We start from the raw sequence: 20178 nt of genomic DNA, 5'->3' as shown, positions 1-20178 counted from the left end.
AGGGCATGCTGACTTATACTCTAATCCTGAAACTATTGTAAAAAAAGGATGTGGAGATAATTAGGGAATCCTTCCTCACTCTAAGGAAACTGGAAAGGGAAGAGCAGGAATTACGGAAACCGAGCATTCACATTTTTTTAACGCTCAAAACAACTCCATCTACTGAGCCTTATCTTTTGGAGTCTTTATCCACACATGAGCGGTTTTTATTGACCAGGTTTCGTATGAATCTCTTTCACCTCCTGCTTGCCAGACCAAGAGGGTGCAGTAGAGGTTAATTGTTGGCACCCTGTGGCTGCGACGGACAGTCTCCACAGTATCTGCTATATTTTATGCTTTTCTGTAATTTTTTTGTGATACCTATTTTTTAGACCCCATTTTAAAGAGGATGGATTTTACCCAGGCTCGTCCTGCCCTCCTGCATCTTCAACTGTTGAAGGAGGATTATATATGTTTTATTGTTGGCTACTTAAAATCCATTGTGCTAACCAGGATAATTAGCAATTTGCTTGAGGAATCACCAAGGACTTAGAGGTCGAGGAGGACCAGTTCACCCTCGAAGGGTTACATTAATCTAAGGGGGATGCTGTTTGACTTGGTTTTATGCATTAAAATGGGAGGGGGTGCAATGGGTTTTCTTTATATTTTATAAGGTGTGCTATTTAATGTAATCATGTTTTAATGTAATATGGATTTTATGCAACTTTTATGGGTTCTTTTGTATGTGAAACCGAATAAAGTTTATTTGATTGATTGATTGATTGATTGATTGGTTCCTGCGTTAGATTACCCAACGTGAGCTGCATTGTGCGTACCACCACTGCATGTAGTAGAAATTGACCCTGCAGCAAACCTGTGTCTTCTGCCAGCACTTCAAAGGTTAATAATTGACCCTCATTAAACAGGTCTCCGACTGTCAGCACTCCTGCCTCCTCCCACCTTGTCAATTTCACACTCGTGACAGCGCGGTGTCTTCTGGGTGTGCCTAAAATAGAAAGGGATGGTGCAAATTAAAGCACACTTCGCGTGAGCTGTAGGCTACGTCGATAACAATAATGGGCTACATCTAGCATCAGTTGCGCTGGTGGCTTGCCCTTCCTACTGGGAGAAAACAGCTCAACTACTCGTGAATGGGGGAGAGCTGGTGTCCGGGTCACCGGGTCATCTAGTTGACATGCGCACAACCAGCATGCAACCCATTGAAGCTGAGCGGCAAAGTAGTACTGTTCCATATGTGGCAATGAAAGACCACCACAAGCTGCAGAGGGGGTACATTTTGGTCATGGCCACTCTACTGCACGACGTGCCCCAAATAAACTGCTTTAAGTGCCTTAAACAGTGGCGGTCTGATACAGGATGGTAGATTTACAAAATAATACAACAGGCGCGGGAGCACCACCATTTTTATCAGAGCAATTCTGCCCATGACTGTTAATGGCAGTGTGCCCCAAAAGGCCATCTGCGATCTCACCGACGTGATGGCGCGTACCAGATTGCCCTCGTGGAGATCTGTCAGGTTCCTATATATATGTATTCCCAAATACCGAAAGGGCGCTAGCTGCTATTGCACCAGTCTGCCATCCATGATCAACTGCGGGTTCAGGACGGTGGACGTGAAGGGATATAGGCAGGACTTGTCCCAGTTTACCCGGGGTCCCGATACGGCCGCAAATATCAACAAAAATCACTCCACAACCACACAAGGCAGCCCAACATTCTTTAAGTATATGTGTAGGTCATCAGCATATAAGGACACACCGTGGAGACCGTCACCCAGCAGAATTCCCCATTCCTCCTGCGTTGCAAGCAGCACCGCGGCTAGGGGTTCAATGGCTAGCGCAAAGAGCAACGGCGACAACGGGCAGCCCTGTCGTGTGCCCCGCTCAATGGGTATCTGATCTGACAAATATGAGCCCGTCTTGCATTTGCTGGGGTTCTCTATAAGTGTGCTGAAGTCATGCCTGACTACTTCTCAGGTGCTCACTTTCATGTGGCTGTTCTGGACACAGTGAAGTTTCTGGCCTATCCTCCCGAGAAGCGAGTTCAGGATATTCAGGTTATGATTCCGATGTTTCATCCTCTATACTGGATTTTGGTGAGACTGACTCTGAGGCTGTTGGGCCTCATCACCTCCTGCATCCTGTTGGTAAAACATGCCAAGTGGCGTACGCGGGCTCTGCAGTGGGACCTGAAGTTCCAGTGGGCACTGCATTGGGAAAATCTCACCAACGTAGCCCGTTTCGACTCTGGTGGTCGGTTGGGTGTAAAGCAACCAAGCAAAACCCAGGAACACATCTCCTAAATCATATTTGCGCAACGCTGCAAATAAGAAGTCCCATTCCAGAGTGTCGAAAGCCTTTTCTAGGTCAAGTACTAGGCAGACTGAGGATTCCCAGGCAGCTCTGGAATAGTGCGCGAACCGAAAGAAGCGGCGTGTATTCAATGGCGTGCTGCGCACAGGCACAAAACCATTTTGGTCAGGATCGACCAGAGACAGAACTAGTGGGGCCAGTCTATATGCTAGAATTTTCGCCAGTACTTTGTAATGCCTATTGAGAAGCACCAACGGGCGATAGGAACCAAGTAGTTCCGCGTTTCTATTCGGCTTCGGTAACGATATCAGGAGAGATTCCCGTAAGGTGCACGGTAAGGTCCTTATCGCCTGTGCCTCCTGGAAGACACGGATTGGCTGTGGTGCCAAGTCTTGTTGATAAGCCTTATAATATTAAGGTGGGAAACAGTCAGGCCCCAAGGCCTTACCTGTGGCCAAGGAGCGCATAGCCGCCTGGACCGCCAGTAGAGTTAGTGGCTCGTTCAGTTCACTACATTGATCAGCAGTAAGTCAGTACAAGGTCAGTGGGGCAAGGAAGGAGTTTGTGTCTGGGGGCCTGATGTTATGCACCGACCTGTACACATTGGCATAGTGTGGCGTAAACTCTGCATGTATTTCGTGTTGTTTAGTGAAGAGGCGCCCATGTGCTGATTGTAAGCACAGTGTGGGCACTGGCAAGTGTTCTTGTTTGATCATACGTACAAATAGACTACCCGCTCTGTCTGCAGCCGCATGTGTGCGCGCTGCATGAGACGAATAGTTCTAACAGTGCATGCTTCTTTTTCTGCACATCTATCACGCGCTTCTTGTCTACGCCTCACGCCAATTCGGCTTCCAGTCTCATCAGTTTACTTTCTATACGCTTTATTTCACTGTCCAGTTGCCTGCGGACGCACCAGCTCGATCCTAAGCACTGACCCCGAATCGTGGCCTTACGTCACGGTTAGCGATTAAGTCCTGTTCACCGACCCTATTCCAAACTCGCCAGATCATACCTCTTGATCCCTGGTTCCACTCTACCTTCTTCTTTTTCCCCTATTTCACGCCTTCCTTCTCCGACCACGGTTTGCTCACTTGCACTTTCCATTTCTTATCGTCACACATCACGGTGGTTATCTCACTTGAGATAACTTCACGAGCTCCTTTGGATGTACTCTTAATTGTCCGATTTTACCTTTATGTCAATTCTGTTTTGTTTCCTTCATATTTTTTTCCCAATGGTTTTCACAATTGTAGTTTTTTAATAAAAGGCATGCTATTCTAATGTCCTGATGATGATCCCAATATTCAAACACGGGATCGAAACGCGGTCGACACAATGTACACCATATACGTTTACTAGATTGTTATGTTAACATGTATTGGTGTCTTAACTCTATTTTGTCTGTTCTATTTGTAATGTGTCCCAAAACAGAGAAGCTTTTTTTTCCTGAACACTTTACTTTATGTTGTTTGTCTGTTTGTGTTCGTTCGACGCAGGCTGTGTCTCACTTATATTTTTCTCGTATTAATTGTTATACTTTTCATTGCATTTTAAATACCTGTCCGGCTGGACAGAGAGATATAGCACTGCTCGAGTCTATATTATTGCTTTTGTATCAGATGGTTGTCTAGGGAGCACTGTCTTTAGAAATAGTTAATTCACCCAAGGTCCTTGACCAATTACAATCAGGTCCCCTTGTTTTTTCTATAATGTTACTTGCATCCCACAACACGCTCGTGTCTGTCACTGAGCCTGTATTTTCTGCAAAATAAGTTTGAATCGCCGTGCCAACTGCTTCCATAAATGGGGGGTCTGCCAGTGCCAGAGGTTGCAGCCTCCACACGCGCACAGTGGGTCCCAGTTCCTCCTCCTGTAGGCTTAGCAAGTGCGGGTTATAGTCTGAGTGAGTTTTGCCCAAGTAGTGTGCACGCACACATTGGGTCAATATCTGATGGTTTTTGACAAAACGTCAATGCGGACATGCAGGTCGTGTGGATGGGAATAGTGGGAATACATATGTGTCAATGGGTTGAGGGATCGCCAAACATCTACCAAGTCCCAGCGATGTGACCACTCTCCCAGTCCCCGAGCATTGGATGTTGCTGCTCTCTACATAAGTGGCGGGAATTAACTATCTAGTGTGGTGTCAAGCACTGCATTGAAGTCGCCTCCCAGCAACCAAGAAACATCACACCAGTTCAAAAGCTGGCTAGTCAGTGTCTGCCAAAATGCACTCTGATTATTGTTCAGGGAATAGATTGAACCCAATACCAATGTCTTCCCATTGAGCCGCCCTTTAGAGAAGACATATCTGCCAAGTGGATCAATTATTGTCGCCTCCGGCGTGAATTGTGTCCCCTGTCTGACCCAAATCAGGGCCCCTCTGGCAAAAGAAGAGTAACCTGTCACCATTATTTGCCCCCTCCAACGCTGTTGTAGCCTCCCTATTTCGGGTGTGCCAATATGTGTCTCTTGTCAAAATAGTAACAAACAAAGGAGTATGCAGTTCCTAAAGAGGCTACAAGTGACTGTAAGTTAAAGTGCATCAGAGTGGCTTATCCAGAAGGGGGAAGGTGAATTCCTCCTTTCAGATATAGTGCCCTCACACAACCAGCCCGCTGGGTGTCATGCTTCATCATTGGGCATACTCCTCGTCGGGTCGGCGGTGCAATACCCGACGGGCACCCTCAGTGGGGGCTCTTTGGCAGAGATCTTTTTATCCTTGCCGTATGGTGAGTGTGTGTGAGGGGCCCTAAAATGTAGAAGTGTAGTGTTGTGTAGTGGATACTAAAAAGGACCAAGTGAGTTAAAACAGGGAAAGGGAGGACCAGGGTCACTAATTTAATAATCTTGTCTCCCACCCTGATTAAAAGGGAATGGTGGCGACTGTCTACAGTGATGTTATAGGCAGTTGCTCTGAGCTTTATGTGGTCAACATGTTTCTTGCCTGCTATGTCCCAAAAAGAGGATCAGGCGGCAATTCTTCAGGACCAAGAAAATAATATAATTTTTTATCTACACTGAATAGCTGGTAATGTGGTGCAATGACCTAGATATTACCAGTCTGGTGGCACTAGCGGCGTATGGTGTCCGTAGGTGCGGTAGCCAATCTAAAGATGAAAACACAATTGTAAAAACAAACAGTTACATTTCAACAAGTTGGCCCAATAGGGGTTATCTCATAGCCAAACAAGTCGATCATATCAAAAGCTGTCTTTTAGTTTAACCAAGCAATGTGGTGCTAGCTCCAAATTGGAGAACTGGAGTAATGCATGCGGTTTAATCGTGTTGAAGTATAAAGCAGGCAGAACACCTAAAACCCTATAAGGCACTTTACCAGCGAAGTAGCAGGGAGGGAGGTAAGTGCTTAGCGCAGTAAGCATGAGCTGTAGCCACTCACTTAACTATTATTCAAGAATGGCCCCATCGGTTAACGGCATCGAATGGGCACATTTAATCAAGGTGGTTTCCTAAGTAAACGATGGGGTATGGAAAAAGGATAGAACATTTTCAATGAGATTTGCAAGTGAGTACCATATGGAGACTCCGAGGTACCTAGCGTTAGGTTGTAGCATAAGCTTGGGCATCACACCAATAGTTAGAGGTTCAAGCTGTTTGCCATCCCGGTCAGAATATTGATTCAGGCAGGGTAGTGAGAGACGTGTTCCAGGCGGGGCCGGATCCGCAATGGATCTGACAACCCGTCTGGCCAAAAATCGCAGCGCTACTACTGATAGCATTCAAATCGGTTTGCGCCCAAAGACCCCAGCCGGCATGTTGCAGACTCATCAAACTTTACAGAACGTTACCGAAGTCAGCGGGATGTCCGCTGTTACATATCTTAAGCATTAGTGGGTCTTACCTCGGTCGCTGCATCGGCAATGAAGGAGGGGTCAATACTTAGAGAAACTCGCGCCCACTTGGCGGAAGGTAAGCATCAGCCTGGTTTCTGCTACAGTTAACTCAGCGGGGCAGGTGCACGCTGCAGGCATCAGCCTTGTGGTGCGAGAGCTGCAGTGCTGACCGCCACTGTCCTAGGTGGTGTAAATGGTGGCCATATTGGATGTAGTGTAAGCCCATCGTAGTGAGCGCCATTTTTGAATAGTGTTTAATTGGGAAGAGCAAGGTCCGGCCAAATTTGGAGACATCGCTGGGGAAACCCAGAAAATGTGTAGGTTTGGACCAGGATGTTAAGAAGCAAAAACGTATGCAATGGAATCATCACATTCTAGTTCTGGTGGGTTGATTTGACTAAGATGTCTTACTTTAAAGGTTTACAATTGTTCTTAGAAACCCCATGAATAGTCATACATTGGCCTAATGTAGTCAAGGGGTGTATTGATGAGCTGACGCTTATAAGCGTAATGTGCCTATGACAGTCAATACCAGTGTACTAAGCACGACTGTCGGTCTTACTTGTCTGTGTTGATTGTTGTATAGGAATGCAGGTTTTCATAACAGTAGAGGAGGGCACATAACAGTGAGTTGATATGGGAAAATATGGTTGTGTGGTACTGCTGGAGTTAGCTTCCTGCTTGGTGGTTGTTCAGGGTGCTCCATGGGATATCCTCATTTAGGCCATTTTTGTCAGAGCCCAACCGGTGTACCCAGTGTTGTTGAAAAGCACATTGGGGGTGATTGATGCATGTGCTTCAATGATTACCCATCTAAGTGTGTCGCAAGTGTGGTTGCTTCTAAGAAAATAGGTATACAGGCGAGTTGTAGTTTTGTGGCACCTAATGTTGCTCTTATGCTCAGTTATACGAGTTTTGACAGGTCTAGTAGTCATCCCCACGTATATGAGGTCACACGGGCAGGATAGTAGGTAAATGCAATTAGCCGTGTTGCAGTTTGTGTGTTTCCTCATCTGCCAGGTGAAATTGTTGGTAAAAGTTATCTCCTTGGTATGTTTAGTCTGGGGGCAAACCACGCAAGATCCGCACGGGTAGTGGCTGGTGACAGGTGGTAAATACCATAAGCTTCTTTGGGTTTGGACAGTCTTGGACCTAGCTCGTGTGTGTATCAGTAGGTCTTTCAAATTATTTGTTCTTTTGAACGCAAATCTCGGGGCTGGTAGAGTTAGGTCGCCTGTGTTCAGAATGGCCCAGTGTTTGCGTATGATATCCAAATCTGGTTTGACGCAGGGGTGTAGGAAGTTACGCAAGTAATCGACTCCATAGGATTTTTGTCATTGTTGTTCCTGGCTCTCTTCATGGCCGTAGAGATAGACTGTTGTGGATATTCTTGTTCGCGCAGGTATGACGCTAATTTGGTAACTTCCACCTTGTAGTCCTCCACAGAGGTACAATTCCTCCTAATGCGGAGAAATTGTCCGAATGGTAGGTTGTTTTTGAGGGTGCTCGGGTGGTGACTGCTAAAGAGTAAGAGACTGTTACAGTCAGTCAGTTTCTTATGTAGTGTTGTGGTTAGGGAGCCTGAAGATAGGTTCATATTCAGGTCCAAAAAGGGGACGGTAGAGTCAGAGATGTTGTGCATGAATTTCAGATAGGAGTTCAAGGTATTGATCCAAAGGCAGAATTCTTCGCAACTGCCCCAGTCACCCTTCCAAAAGACTAAAATATCGTCAATGTACCTCTTCCACACAATCAGGTTGTTGGTGTATGGGTTGGATGGATTGAAGATGGATCTAGATTCAAAGGCTGCCACATAGAGACAGGCCACACTTGGAGCGAATGTGCTACCCATGCAAGTGCCTCGAGTCTGATGGTAAAGGTTTTGGTTGGATTCAAAGAAATTCTCAGTCAGGGCCAGGGTAGCACATTCCATCACAAATGGAATTGGTGTTGGCGATGTCTAGTACGATGAACTAACTACATCCTCAATGACCTCTAGAGTGGTGTACTGGGGTATGTTCGTATAAAGTGCTTCCACGTCTAGGGTAATTACGAAATCAATCTCGTTTTGACGAGGACATTCATTAATGAGTCGTAATACAGACGTTGTGTCAAGGAGAAAAGCCGGTGTTTGTTTCACTAGTGGCTGAAGATAGTGATCACAAAACTTCGATAGTGGTTCCAACAGTGATCCTATCCCGGAGACTATGGGTCTCCCGGGCACCGGGTTGATACCTCTGTGTACTTTTGGCAGGATATAGAAGTATGGGGTTTTGGGTTTTTTTGTCACCAAAAAGTCTGATTCATTCTTAGAAATCCACCCCTCTGCTTCTGCAGTAAATGCCATGGTTGATATTATGGTGGAGAGCCTTTTGGTAGGGTTCTCACTGATGGGGGTGTAATATCTGTTGTTGGTGAGTTGTTGCAGACTCTCAGTGTCATAGTCACTAGTGGCCATTATAACGGTGGCTCCCTCCTTGTCTGCTTGTTTTATGGTTATTGAGGGGTCATCAGCTAGTGATTTTACAGCTGCCCATTCAGCATTGGAAAGGTTCTTGAAGGGGACATTTGGGTTAATGTCTTTGAGATCCTTGAGCACAACCTGCTCAAAAGTGAGGACCTCACTAGGTACCATACTACTATTTGGTGTAAAAGTAGATGGATTGCGTAGCCCTGTGTCATTGTTATCAGGTGTAGGTCTGTAATGGAAAAAGGCGTTCAGTCTGAATTTGCGAAAGAGATTGTGAATCTCGCAGTGGTCTCTGAATTTGTTAAGTTTGGGTGTTGGAACATAGCCAAGACCTTTCTGTAGGACGCCATGTTCTATCTCAGTCAAATTTCTGTGTGAAAGATTTATTATTATTTTCTTTTTCCCTTCGTCATGCTCCGTGTTTCTACGGCATTCGGGGGCTGTTCTTGCCAATGCACCTGTTTGGTATTGCCTCTTCGCCGCCCTCTTCCTCTGCCCCAACCTCTTCCTAAAATAGGTTGGTTGTCACCATGGAAGAATGGTTGTGGTCCATGTGTATATGCTGGTGGACCTGGGGGGAACCCTGGGTAGTTCCAGATAGGTGGACCCTGATAGGGTGGCATGGGGTAGTTGTAATAGTTGGGGCGTGTAGTACATCTGGTAGAATTTCCGCCCCAACTGCCTGTACTGGAGTCACTATTTGAAGAAGCGGAGCTTCTCCTTGTTTCAGCTCCACTTTCGTCTGAGGAATAACTGGTTTTGTTAGAGGTAAAGTCAGCCTTGAGGTATGGGTACACTTTTTCTTTGTCAAACCGGTTGATATCCTTCTGCAGTTTACTGATGTTTTGTTTCATCAGAAACTCTCTACTTTCACTGATTTCGTGGTTTATTTCAGTCAGTTTGCATTTGAATTGTTTTGGATAGCGGTTTTCAGGTTGCCCTCTGCTAGTTGTATGCGAACTCGGAAGGCATCAGCTATCCTTTTTGCTGTATTGATGATCAAGATAAGGAGGTCCCTAGTACATTTCCATGATACCAGGGACCATTCCTTCTTGAACACGGGGTCATCCAAGAAGAGGCGGGGAAAATTGTTCACAAACAAGCCATTGGGGGCGATGTTAGCCCGTAGATACTCCGTCATTAGGGCCCCATGAAGAGTGGTTTTGAGCCATTCTTTTGTAAGCGCGCTTAAGAGAGCCCAATCTTCGGATTGGCTCCCTGTTGCTGAGCTGCCCTCAGCACCCAGGATTGATGGTGTTTTAAGAATTTCTGCTGCCGCATCCTCTCCAAAACTCAGGCCCTGAGTTTCCTCCATTGGCAGAATATCAGGAGAGGTGTGGGTGAAAGAAATGTAGATAATTTGGGCCAGGTGGCGCAATTTGCGTACCTGGTAACCTCAAGTCTCACGGTTGAGCAACCATGCTGATTATGTTAACTACAAGTGGAGACAAGGGGGGGCTTTCTACAGGTCCAGCATACATGCCCTGATAGTAGTAACAAAAAAAGGAGTATGCAGTTCCTAAAGAGGCTACAAGTGACTGTAAGTTAAAGTGCATAAGAGTGGCTTATCCAGAAGTGGGAATTCCTCTTTTCGGATATTGTGCCCTCACACACCCAACCCGCTGGGTGTCATGCTTCATCATTGGGCATGCTTCTCGTTGGGTCGGCGGTGCAATAACCGACGTGCACCCTCAGTGGGGGCTCTTTGGCGGTGATCTTTTTATCCGTGCCGTATGGTGAGTGTGTGTGAGGGGCCCTAAAGTGTAGAAGTGTAGTGTTGTGTAGTGGTTACTAAAAAGGACCAAGTGAGTTAAAACAGGGAAAGGGAGGACCAGGGTCACTAATTTAATAATCTTGTCTCCCACCCTGATTAAAAGAGAATGGTGGCGACTGTCTACAGTGATGTTATAGGCAGTTGCTCTGAGCTTTATGTGGTCAACATGTTTCTTGCCTGATATGTCCCAAAAAGAGGATCAGGCGGCAATTCTTCAGGACCAAGAAAATAATATAATTTTTTATCTACACTGAATAGCTGGTAATGTGGTGCAATGACCTAGATATTACCAGTCGGGTGGCACTAGCGGCATATGGTGTCCGTAGGTGCGGTAGCCAATCTAAAGATGAAAACACAATTGTAAAAACAAACAGTTACATTTCAACAAGTTGGCCAAATAGGGGTTATCTCATAGCCAAACAAGTCGGTCATATCAAAAGCTGTCTTTTAGTTTAACCAAGCAATGTGGTACTAGCTCCAGGTGGAGAACTGGAGTAATGCATGCGGTTTAATCGTGTTGAAGTATAAAGCATGCAGAACACCAAAAACCCTATAACCTGACTTACTTTTTCTGACAGAAACATGGTTGAACGAAGAGGGAGGTCCAGGGATTGTTCAAGCACTACCTCCAGGTTATATTATATCCAGACTAGACAGAACTACAGGCAGAGGAGGAGGCCTAGCGATTATTTACAAAGATAGCCTCAAATGTCGCACCACACCTAGTCCATTATCCAACTGTGAAAGTATTTTCTTCACGATTAGCTTATCCCAGGTGACAACATTTTCTGGCATTTTAGTCTACCGTCCCCCCGGTCCAGCCGGCAATTTTTGTAAAATCCTTCTTGACAAGATTGTAAGCCTGGCTAGCTCGCTCCCTAATTTTACTATTCTTGGAGACTTTAATCTTCATTTAGATAACGCCTCCCTTCCATTAGTAGTGGAGATGACAGAAGGTCTTACAGTACTGGACCTAAAGCTACTGAACAACACCCCCACCCATAATAAAGGGCACACTCTTGACTCTATCTTTTCCAACATCCCTAATCTAATTGGGGCTGACCCCATTCCCCTTCCTTGGTCAGACCATCTACTGATCCCCTTTTCATGGACAGTCCAAGGACTTGATGTCAGAGTAAACAAAACTACTAACTCAATACGACCCTGGGCCAAATTGTCATACGACTCCTGGTCAAAGAATTTAGAAGAAACTATTCCTAGACTAAACGCCATTCCTGCAATTGCCAATGACCAACTCAATAGCTCGCTACATTCTTCATTGAACATAGTCCTACCCAAAAAAGTCATTCATAAAAAAAGAGGGGGGTCATCATAACTTATGGTATACACCCATGTTACGTACCCTTAGACAAAACGCTAAGCAGTTAGAACGCTGTTGGAGAAAAACACTGACAGCTGAGAGGAAGAAGGACTATAGAAGTGCAATTAGAAGCTATAAAGATGAAATAAAACTAGCAAAATCGGTCTTTTATGAAAAAGAAATTTGTTCAGCCGAAAATAGCCCCCGAGAAATTTTTAAAATCACCAAATCCCTCCTCACCCCCCCTGCCCCCCCTAATAATGAATATTAACCTATCTTCAGGTACCCTAACCACAACACTACATAAAAAACCGACTGACTGTAACAGTCTCTTACTCTTTAGCAGTCACCACCCGAGGGCCCACAATTTCTCCGCATTAGGAGGTATTGTACCTCTTTGGAGGACTACAAGGTGGAAGCTGCCAAATTAGCGTCAGACCTGTGCGAACCAGAATATCCACAGCAGTCTATCTCTACGGCCATGAAGAGAGCCAGGAACAACCACAGAGAGGCACTGCTGGGGAAAAATGACAAAAATCCTACGGAGTCAAGTACTTGCGTAACTTCCTACACCCCTGCATCAAACCAGATTAGGAACATCATACGCAAACACTGGGCCATTCTGAACACATGCGACCTAAGTCTACCAGCCCGAGATTTGCGTTCAAAAGAACGAATAATTTGAAAGACCTACTGATACACACAAGACCTAGGTCCAAGACTGTCCAAACCCAAAGAAGCTTATGGGATTTACCACCTGTCACCGGCCACTACCCGTGCGGATCTTGCGTGGTTTGCCCCCAGACTAAATATACCAAGGAGATAACTTTTACCAACAATTTCACCTGGCAGACGAGGAAACACACAAACTGCAACACGGCTAATTGCATTTACCTACTATCCTGCCCATGTGACCTCAAATACGTGGGGATGACTACTAGGCCTGTTAAAACCCGCATAACTGAGCATAAGAGCAACATTAGGTGCCACAAAACTACAACACGCCTGTATACCCATTTTCTTACAAGCAACCACACTTGCGACACACTTAGATGGCTGATCCTGGAAGCACATGCATCAATCACCCCAATGCGCTTTTCAAAATTGAACAACGCTTGGTACAGCGGTTGGGCTCTGACAAAAATGGCCTAAATTCGGATATCCCATGGAGCACCCTAAACAACCACCAAGCAGGGAGCTAACTCCTGCAGTACCACACAACCATATTTTCCCATATCAACTCACTGTTATGTGCCTCCTCTACTGTTATGAAAACCTGCATTCCTATACAACCATCAACACAGATAAGAGCGACAGTCGTGCTTAGTACACTGGTATTGACTGTCATAGGCACATTACACTTATAAGCGTCAGCTCATCAATACACCCCTTGACTACATTAGGCCAAGGTATGACTATTCATGGGGTTTCTAAGAACAATTGTAAGCCTTTAACGTAAGACATCTTAGTCAAATCAACCCACCAGAACTAGAATGTGATGATTCCATTGCATACGGTTTTGCTTCTTAACATCCTGGGCCCAAACCTAAAAAATGTCTGAGTTTCCCCAGCGATGTCTCCACATTTGGCCGGACCTTGCTCTTCCCAATAAAACACCATTCAAAAATGGCGCTCACTACGATGGGCTTACACTACATCCAATATGGCCGCCATTGAAGAAGCATCAGTGTCTTTACTGTGGCACCTATCTCTCATGTGCGCCATTGCTTGTATAACTCCTTGCCGCTCCTGTTGTATCTGTTCCGGATCAGGAGCAGTGGCCAGCAAGCTCGGCTGCTCTCCTGTGTCTTCTGCTCATCGTCTCCAGCATTCTCTGTGTTGTTTTGGGCGTAGTTCTGCATTTTTCCTTCTTTGGCTCTGGGACATGTGATGGCCCACAGATTCGAGCCTGTCCCACGCCTCGTCTGCAGCGATGTAGGAATGAGTGGAACCATCTTTGACCACCCACAGGTGTGCCGTGAATGTGAGGGAGTACTTTAACTGCAGGTCTTGCATTTGTTACTTCACTGGGAGAAACATGTTTCTCTGGCGCTGTGCTCAGCATCGTCCGGAAAGAACAGGACCTGGGCGTTGTCTACCTTAACTACTTCCATTTTCCTGGTTTCACCAAGAATTGCTTCTCTGTCTTTATAATTAAGGAGTCGGAAAAGGAAAGAAAGAGTTCTGGCTCCTGCCACCTGCCACCCCGATGGCACTTTGTGCTCCCGCTCCTCCTCAAAGTACAAGGAAAGGGAATCTGGTGGCATCAGGGATTTAAGCCAATTCTCCATGTACACCGGGGCATCTCTGCCTTCAACTCCTTCCGGCAACCCCACCAAACAAATGTTGTTCCTATGAGAGCGCCCTTCAGCGTCATCTATCTTGCGTTCCAGAGATAGTATCTGCGTTTAGAGTTTACCGACCTCTGACGAGAGCTCCTTGGCAATGGGGGTAATTGCTGTTGTTTCCACTGATAACTCATTTTCTCTCCTGGCCAATTTCCTATGGTCCACATGCAGGAGCGTGAAGTCAGACTTGACTTTATCAATACAGTTTTCAAGTGATGTTTTAGTCTGTGCGAGCGTTTCACTTATATTAGTTACTGTGTGGAGTACTGAATCAATTTTTTACTCCACCGTGGAGGACCCAGCGGTCTCGAGGTCGCTTGGCGACTGGGCTTGTGTTATAGCATCTGGTGCTGGCTGTGTGCATGCAACCGTCGTTCCCACTCTGGGGTTACCCATCGCGCACCAGCTCTCCCTCGTGGTCCACAGGCCAATTACAGTAGATATGTGGCATCCGACAGAGGTGCGAGAACCAGGTGGCGTTCACTGCTTGTGGCACTTCAGGTACACTTCTTTGGGCAGAGCCAGGCCCGTGTCACTGTCAGGTGGGATATTCCAGGGAGTGTCGAGTCCTCCACCTCCCGATCCGACGTCGCTGCTTAATCTGCAATAGCTGAGTAAGGCGCCAGTATCAGGAGGAGTCCGTGGGTGTCCTTTGAATTGTGGCAGTTAGTCGTGCACTCTGCAGGGAATGCTCGTCCACTAAGCGGGGCAGGGAAAAAGTAGTACACGCTTTCAGAACCATTCTTTCAGAGGTACTAGATGTAGTGCATAAGAACTCCGTGCTGTGTTTCATGCACTAAAGAGTTTGTGCGGCCTTTGCATTTTGGAATCTGGCCAACTTTGTCTCGCTCGGTGTGAATAACTGTGCTGGGCTTTCTAGGGTCATCCAGGTGGCAGTACTCAGATTAAGAAGTTCCACCGACACTGTATACAGTGATGCCCGGTGCAATTGCTTGCCTGAATGCAGCCCAGCCCCTTGTTCGCAGCCTCCTATTGGAAGGCGCTCTCTGCTGCCACTTATCTTCTATTTACGAACCTGGGTGCTCTGCTCGTAGGCCGTTGCAGTGTACAATTCGGGGGGGCCTTGAAGGACTGGGTTATTCTAAGACCCAGCGGTGCCAGGGAACAACACCTGAAAACTTCGTGGGTTACCTGTTCTGGCGTACAAAACACAGAGACACGGGACACTTCCAGCGACGTCAGAGATCAGCGTTTATTTACTGCAGGGATACAGAGGTCACAAGAAGTACACAACGTGTAGGTTCTCGGAGACTGCTTCGATTTGCAAAAGTGGATCGCTCCTTTTATATACGTTTTTGCCATTGCACAGTATGGCGAACAAAGGTTACAACTCAGTTCCCACAATAAACTTCAACAGAGTCGTGTTCATGTTTCAGGAGGCCGGAACATAATTACAACAGCGTTGCCGGTTCCCAACTGTAAAAACATATCTTTTCTGCAATAAAACACATTCCATCCTGACCGTAAACACATTAGGAAAAGGGACGAAAACAGATGCAAAGAAAGGACAAGGATGCACAATAGATTAGGAAAGAGCGTTGGGAGTAATAAAGGAAACTTGATAACGGGATCAAAGACCTCGTGTCCAATGTATGCATGACTGAAACAATAGACCGGCACGGCAAGATGAGCCTTGAGCGGGGCCATCTGCCTTCGCCGTGTCATTTCCCTCATCGTAAAAAGTCACCCTCAAAGAAACACGTGTCCCTCGTGTAAGCTTGGGAATCCCAGGGTCACGAAGCGGACAAAGTCCGTTCGCTGGCTACTTGAGGGCAAGAAACAAAATGGATGCTGTATCTAAAATGGAACCCGAGGGTTCGGATGAACAAACCCAAAAATAAGACGAACCATACGTGGTTGCATAGCGAAACTGAGTACACCCACTATACTCGTCATTTGCGGTTCGTAGACACCAAACTCATCCATATTCGTCACCACTCAAAAGTGTCGTTCCGTCCCACACGGAACCTCAGACGCTCCTTTTGCCCTCATGTAGGTAAGCACTAGTCAAGATCGGAATCTATTTTTTCAATATTCATCAGATCGTTCAGCTGCTGCTGAAACATCATTCTATTCATCAACGTCTCCTTGGTAACAGATGGCCGTCTTATACACGTTGTAGCACAGAGGCCACATAAGGCAGGACCACACTGTACACAAAGACAACACGTGAACAGAAACGTTACAACAACCCCTACGATCATCAGAATCTTCCAACCCCAAGTTGACATCAGGCCCCAAAACCATCCTAGAAGCGTCCAATTACCTTCGTCCACGTGTATGGACTCGGAAATCTTGTGCAACTTCGAGATGGCTTGGTAGACAGTTGGAGCATTGACAGGAATAAAAATGCAACAACTCGAATGGATAACTTTACACACACCACCTCTATCTGCAAGAATAACATCTAGAACCATACGGTTCTGCAACGTCATGAGTCTATCCGCCTGAAGTTCAGCTGTTAAATTACCAAGGGCACTTGCAGTAATATTAGCAGTCGACTCAACTACACGGGTCAACTGTCTTAGGTTCCTACTATTAACCATAGGCCCCCAAAACGGCAAGAAACCCTTAAAGAAGTCTCCTGCTTCTTGACCGGCAGTATCCTCTTTGCTAATAACGCCTCTCATAACTCTAGTTTTGTGATAGTCTGAGGCAACTGTGAAAGTCGGTGGTAAAAGATTCGCAATATAACAGGTACCCGAAAAATCACGGGGTAACCATGTATATGCGCGTTCATAACATACAAAATAAGTGCCCCTAGCGGTCAGAAAAACAGGGGAAGAGAGCATCGGTAGGACATACGTGTCAGTGCAAGCACTGTTCCCAAGTTGTGCTCTCGGATTTCGACCCAAACCTTTCAAGCAGAAATTACCGAGGTGTGGTACAATCCATATTGGGGACGAGCTCTTAAGCTGTCTATCACCCACTGACGTACTATACTCAGCCTCGCTCAGATCCTTATAGGCCTGCACTTCCTCATCTGGGATAAGCGATGCATCAAAAACATCTCTATCTAAATCCGCTATCGCTATCGCCAAAGGCTTGTGATACGGCCCAGGACCAAAATTGACAGAACGTGGCTCTCGACTGGGGTAGGAATCTAGTGCACTACGGAACATAGTTTGGAATGCTCGAGCTGAGCCCTGGGAGCTGTAAGGAAGGACCAAATACGGAATACCCCTAGCCATGGTATGTGGCATTAACCCACACACCCAACAATTGGTAGTATTCATCACCAACTGATGCTGATGTAGAAGTTGAACGAAGGAGTTATTCATAAATTCCGCACATCTAACCTGTTCATGTTGAGGCAAAGGATGAAAAGAATGTGGGGAAACAGTGGTGAGGGAGCTTAGTTTGGGAGAAAGAGTAGGTGGAACAGAAGGTAATAACAACGGTACTCCAAAATACACTCCACCCACCAATAGCATAGATACGGTCAGAAACAGTAGGAACACCTGAAACAGAAAACATTTTGTTCGTACAACCCTCCGTAACTCTAATCTCTGCGCCGACATCCTTTCTACTTCCAACAGCTTAGAGAATGCCATCCTCTACAAACCGTCCGTGACGTACTTGACGCACTTCGTTCTGAGTAGCGATTATCAATCCCCAGGAGTTCCCAGGAATCGACAAAAGTAACCGACCTAGCGTCAGAAACCTGCTAAACAGAAAGGAGTACCCGCACGGCCCTACGGTAACCCGGATGGTAGGGTTTCCTCAAAACGTTCAGTTTTATTACAAATCTCTTAGCAGTGAAAAGCACATAAGAACTCAAAAAGAAAGGATATAATTGTTCATAATACTCATAGCATCAAAAAGCAAATATACAACTAATTTTTATTAGTCCTTGAACGAAGCAAGTATCGACTTCTTCCAGGTCGAGTTTGCTCTACAAACAATTGTTCAGCTGGCGCAACAGTGTTCGATGAAGTGAACGACGAGTCAGACCTTGGGTTCTCTGCTACCGATGACTCCACATGTGGGTTTGGCAGTGACAAATCATCCCCTACAGGTTGAGCGTCACTAAACGGCACAAAGTGTAAAGGAGTCTCAGTTTCCGTTGCCGAAATCCCAGTTCTCACCCAACCGTCTGTTGGTAAGGGGATCGGTACCTTTTTCGTGTGGCTAGCGTGGACCCAGTTTTTCCGGCCCTCCAGTCGAACCGCAGTCCTCGTTGTCAACAAGACTTGAAAGGGTCCTATGAATCTTGGCTCCAAGTTACGTTTCCGACCAAAATTTCGGGTAATGACCCAGTCGCCTGGCCGGAGCTGATGTCCAGGACCCTCTGTCTGCGCCGGTAGAGCTTCAAAGACCTGTTGATGGATTAACCGTAGTTTAGTGGTCAAATCATGAAGGTAATCAATTAGCATTGGATACTCAAGACTATCAAAAGCCTTAGGTCTCGGGACTCCCCAAATGTTCGCAGGGCGGCCGAACACAATCTCATATGGGCTAAGCCCTACTCGAGAGTGTACAGTCGCTCTGGTTGATAGGAGAGCCAGAGGCAAGGCATCTGGCCATGATAGACCAGTCGTAGCTTGTATTTTTGCGAGTTTGAGTTTCAGGGTACCATTGTACCCTTCAACCAAACCCGCTGCCTGAGGATGATTAGCGCTATGGAATTTTTGACGAATTCCAAGGCCCTTACACACTCTCTGCATTACACTTCCCACAAACTCGCTTCCATTATCCGACCACACGATCCGTGGCATTCCATTCCGAGGAAAGTATTCCTTCAGCAGGATTTTCGCTGTGGACAGGGCAGTATTATCCTTAAGAGGATAGGCCTCAATCCATCTGGAGAACGCACAAACCACAACCAAAACATACTTCAGGTTATTGCATCTCTCCATATGGATAAAGTCCAGTTGGATAACCTCAAAGGGACAGACAGGAGGAGCAAAATGACCAGGTGGAGTGGGGGTGCCCTTGCCAGGATTGTGCATCAAACACACCATACAATTCTTAACCACTCTCTCGGCACACTTAGCAATACCCTCATTCTTCCATACAGGGGACAAGAACCTACATATTCCTTTTGCACTAATATGTGACAACCCATGAGCCATCGTCACGACAGCTAATACGTACGCATCTGGTAACATCCACCTCTGACATTCCGTCGGGTCAACCGAACATCCATGCATATCCAACTTCCCCGTACTTTCTTTCCACTTGGTCTTTTCAGCTTTAGTAGCTTCGTTCTGAATTGCTTTCACACTCTCAACAGTATTTTCACACATACCAGTCTCCGTCGGCCACCTCACTGAACTCGTAACATACATTCGGGTCGTAAAATCCTTAGCCGTTTCCTTAGCAATCTCATCCGCAAACGCATTACCACGACCAACATCATCGGTCACTTTCCGATGTGCACTACATTTAACGATCGCCACTTGTTTAGGCAATGTAAGTGCATCCAAAAGGTCATTCACGAGCTGCCCGTGTTGGATCTTCGTACCATGCGATGTCATAAATCCTCTTTCTCTCCACAGTCTTCCAAAGTTGTGCGCAACGCCGAATGCGTACTGACTGTCAGTAAACACATTCACTCGCTTTCCTTTAGACAAAACACACGCTCTTGTCAATGCAATCAATTCTGCCGCTTGTGCTGAATTCTGATTCAATCTCGCAGTTTCCACAACCGTGCTCAACGTCACTACAGCATACGCAGTCGTCACATCGCCATTCGGCAATTTGAAGCAAGAACCATCCACATACAAAGTACCATCAGGATCTGTCAAGGGAGTGTTTTTCAGGTCCACACGACCCTTTGTTTCTTCCTCAGTTCGTAAATAACAATCATGTGGCGGTATATCATCTGATTCCATATTAATCGGCAACAATGTCGCCGGATTCAGTACATTACAACGTTTGATCTGTATATGACTTGCCAAAAGGGTCAGCTCGTACCCAGACAACCTTGCACTCGTCAGATGTTGAGTTTTTGTCCGGTTCAAGATAGTGTCAACCGCATGCGGAACCATCACCATGAGCATATTATCCATGACAAGACCTGCGGACTGCCGAATAGACGCCGCTGCTGCCGCTGTCACCCTCAAGCAACTT

Source organism: Triturus cristatus, chromosome 3_1, assembly GCF_964204655.1.
Source record: "Triturus cristatus chromosome 3_1, aTriCri1.1, whole genome shotgun sequence".
Classification (NCBI taxonomy): domain Eukaryota; kingdom Metazoa; phylum Chordata; class Amphibia; order Caudata; family Salamandridae; genus Triturus; species Triturus cristatus.
Note: the sequence above shows the minus strand (reverse complement) of the source record.